Here is a 4446-nt window from a genome sequence, read left to right as displayed (position 1 = left end):
TAGCATTGTGAAAGATTTTTAATTTTTTCTCTAATCTTGGAGGTAACTCACTTAATAATCTTTCACATATATGACATTTATTAGAATTATTAAAATTATTTTTTTTGTTTGCAGTCATTAATTCCTTAGGAACTATTTTATCATATATTTCTGAAATAGCTGTTTCTTCATCATACATACATCTTAAAAATTCTTGAGCTACATTTGGACCAGAATATACTACAGGAGGTTTATAATCACCATTACTATATTTAATATAGTAACAAAAATTATTAGGTATATGTTTCTGATAACATTTTGTAAAAGACTCTTTATCATTTGGTTGACAAGTGTATATTGGTACGAGTGTACATTCATAGTCAACATTAATCTAAAAAGGGATTCTAAAAGAATGATTATACTTCTCAAATTCTAAAGTTTTATTAAAAGGTTCTGGTAGAATCATTTTAGCTGCTTTATTATTACAACAATAATGTTTATGTTCATTTAACTTATTTTCTGTATCAAAACTATTTAAACACATTTTACATAACTTTCTTTTTTGACCATCTTTTGTAATTTGACTCCCAACAAGTTTCCATAAATCCTTAATCCAACAATAATGACCTTTATTCTCATTATCCTCTCTTAAATACAACAAATCTATATGATTAGTTTTTTCAATTTTAGTTATTTCTAGTGGTAAAATTATATTTATATATTGTCCTTATTCTTCTAGATAGTAAATATTAATAGAAATATATTTTGTTCTTTTAACAAATTTTGGAACGTCTGTAGTTTTTACTGGAAAAGAAATACCTTTTAAGTCTTCATCAAATTCATTTTCCCATTTTTTACATTTTGTAACTCTTTGTGCATTTTGTTCAGCAAGGTGTAAAGCAGAGAGTACTTATCAAAGAAAACATTTATCATCTTCATTTTGAACATTTATAACAGCGTGTTTATTTTGAATATCTTCAGGTAATGGAATATATGAAGAACCTTTAAAAGGAACATATTTATTTATATTTATTCCCAAACTTAAAATTTGATCAAGTCTCCATTGAGATTCTTTCATTACAAAATCTTCTATTTCATTTACAATTGTAATTTTTACATTTGTATAAAACTCATTTAAGTTAGAATTTTTTGTTAAAATTTCATTTTGTGTTTTAAGATTACATTCTTTATATATCATATCTTCTTCAGATTTACCTTCCTTATATATAGCTAACATCATAATATTTACTTTTAAATCTTTCTTTTTTAATTCACGTTTAATGAGTCCTATTACTGGGTTATCTAAACGATTTAAAAACACTTGTGGATCTTTAATACCCATGTTATTTTCAATAACATAAGTTATAATCTACTTTTAAATGCAGTTTCTTCAATTTTTAGAATAGGTCGAATAGGTCGATTATCTTTCTTTTCAAACATTTTTGCACTAAATTTGAAAACCTTATGTGGTTTTGGTATTCTTTCTTTTTTTAATCTTATTTGTTGTTGTGGTTTTGGTATTCTTCTTTTTTTGTTCTTATTGGTTTTGTTGACATTTTTTTGTACATTTTATTAAATTTAGGTTTAATTGTTTGATCTACATAATTTGTTTGATGACGAATAGATTTCAAATGTCTAGACCAATTTTTGTAAGTAACTGTTAAGTTACATTTATCACAAGTTTTGTTAGGATATGTTTTTTTGTTCTCCATTTTATTATAGTTAACATTTCCTTTAACTAAAGGTTCATTTTTATTTAAACGGTTCATTCATTATCATATTATATATATATTTTTTTTACAGTCAATTTTTTAATAGAAATTATTCTATTAAAAATACACTTTTAAAATCTGATAAGAGTTGACCTACTTACTATCCCACCTCTCGTCTGTTGTATTATAGATATCACTTCCTTTAACTCATGTCATTTAAAAACAATGTGAAACATATAGTCGATTTATTTAATTTAATATTATTTTAATATTAAGATCCCATAATAAATTTACACATTTTCATATTTCCTAAATCTTGAAAAACATTAACATCTTCTAGAAAACGATGTCTATAATCACCTGTTGTAATTATCATATCGTTGGCTATTCTACAAAGTTCTAACCAACTTGGTGAATGTAATCGTTTAGAAATATAAGGATTTCTAGTATTATCATCTTCTTGATCAATAATGAAAATATTTCCATAAATTGGAATTTTATGTAGATTATATTTAATTGATTCAGTATTATCATGATATTCAAAAGCACAAAATTCAACATATAAATTATCTTTTTTTGAAAATTTTTTCATTTTTTTTTTTAATATCATTTTTCATTAATTTCAAATAATTATATTTGTTTTGTTTTTCTTGATTAATTGGTATACCTTTGTATGTTTTATTATATCTAAAAGGTACAATTGTTTGATCTATATCATTTTATTGATGACGAATAGATTTCAAATGAGCAGCCCAATTTTTGCTATCAAGTGTTAAGTTACATTTATCACAATTTTTGATATTCATTTTATTATTGTTATCAATTTCTTTAACTATGGGTACAATTGTATTTAATCCATCCATTCTTTATTATACCTATTCCATATTATTTTTTTTTTGCATTCAAATTTTTAACAGAATAATTTCTATTAAAAATATCATTTAAAATTTTGTTTTTTGCATTTCTTCGTTATAAAAACTCCCTTCAACCTCTTCATTATTTAAATCTATAATTGTATAGGTTATAGGATTTGTGTTTAAAATTTCATTAACTATAAATATTTCTCTTGTCCAATTATTACTATATTTATTACCAAATGTTTTTTTAAAAGCTTTTATTCTTACTCTATCACCTACACTAATTTTTGATTTAGTTTTGTTTTTTGTAGAAAATAATTTGTGTAGAACATTGTTTTCGTTAGATTTATTTACTTCACAAGGTTTCATACCAATAGCTCTATGTATATCATTGAAATTATATTCATCTAATAATGTTTGTAAAATTTTAATCCATTTTTTAGAATTTTGAACTTCAAAATATATTCTCATTTTTCCGTTTAATGTTCTATTAAAACGCTCAATAATTGCAGATTTTTCTTCGTTTTGTGTATGATACATATGAATATTATATTTTTCCAAAGTTTGTTTAAAATGTTTATTTACAAACTCCAAGCCTTTATCAACATGTAGTAATTTTGGTGGTTGATGTTTTTGTGATTTAGCTTGTTTTATTATTTTTTTCAAATGCTTTTGAAACACTAATACCATCTTTATTTTTGAGTGGAAATACCCATGCAAATTTTGAAAAAGTATCTATAACAGTAATTATATAACAATAACCTTCATTTTTATTTGAATAATTTCTCATTATAACTAAATCAGCAGCCCATAGATCATCAATACCTTTAGTGATAATCCTTCTTTTAGGAAATCTTAATCTGGCTGGTTTATGAAGTTCTTTAGCTAATAAAAATTTGTCTGTATTATTTGAAATATTTTGATTTATAGATTTATTGGTGACGGGTTGTTCAATTTCAGGTGATGTAAATTTACTTTCATTTGTTTTACAATCCAAACATTTTGTTGAAATTCTCCATCGACCATTAACTGTTTGAATTTTAATAGGATTAAAATTGTTTGTTCTTTTTTTAAATTTAAGGCAATGTATAGTTTGTAATAATTCATCGCTCATTTTAAATTACAGAAATTTTTTCAAAAATCTTTGGAAATGGTTTTAGACTATCAGGCTTTGAGAGGGACTTAAAAAGAATTAAAATTAAAAATGTTTAATCAAAACATGAACATTCTAACATAAATAGCATCCGAGTTGTACTTAAATCAAAAACATGAAGTGGAGGGTAAACTTTTAATATGTAGTGTAGATAAGTATATAAAACATGTATGTGCTGTTCCAACTTGATAATATCAAATATTAAATGAATTATCAGACTTAATAATAATAATAATAAAATATTTTAAATTGAAAAAAAAAATGCAAAAAATTTGCTTAAGTAGCCCCCCCCCCCCAGTTGTACAGACGTTTGAGTTGACCAGCTTTCCTCACACTTTTTAATTTTTTTATTTTTTTTTTTTCAATCATCTGTACAACTGGGGAGGGGGGGGGCTACTTGTTGTAGATAAGAGCCTTCATCGTAGCACAACACAGTGAGGAAGGTGTTATTTGTAGACTCCAGGGACCAGTGAGGAGAACATTAGTAATGATATCACAGGCGACACCACAGCGATTTCAACCCGCCAAGTATCATTACTTAACGAACAAACCACACATTGTCTGTAGCGCTGTAATTACCAGGACTAAATTCCCCCCAGCCAGTATCGAACATACTATGAATGCATTCAAAGCCTAACGCCTTACCCACTGAGCCACACTACTCAGGCATGTGTAATAGTATAAAACACACTATTTAAATAATAAAATTGGTATTCGACAAATGATAACATCCTGTAAATGTATA

This window comes from Diuraphis noxia, unplaced genomic scaffold (assembly GCF_037042655.1).
Source record: "Diuraphis noxia isolate RWA-SAM2 unplaced genomic scaffold, SU_Dnox_SAM2 contig0003, whole genome shotgun sequence".
In the NCBI taxonomy this organism is placed as follows: domain Eukaryota; kingdom Metazoa; phylum Arthropoda; class Insecta; order Hemiptera; family Aphididae; genus Diuraphis; species Diuraphis noxia.
This window is presented reverse-complemented; position numbering follows the sequence as displayed.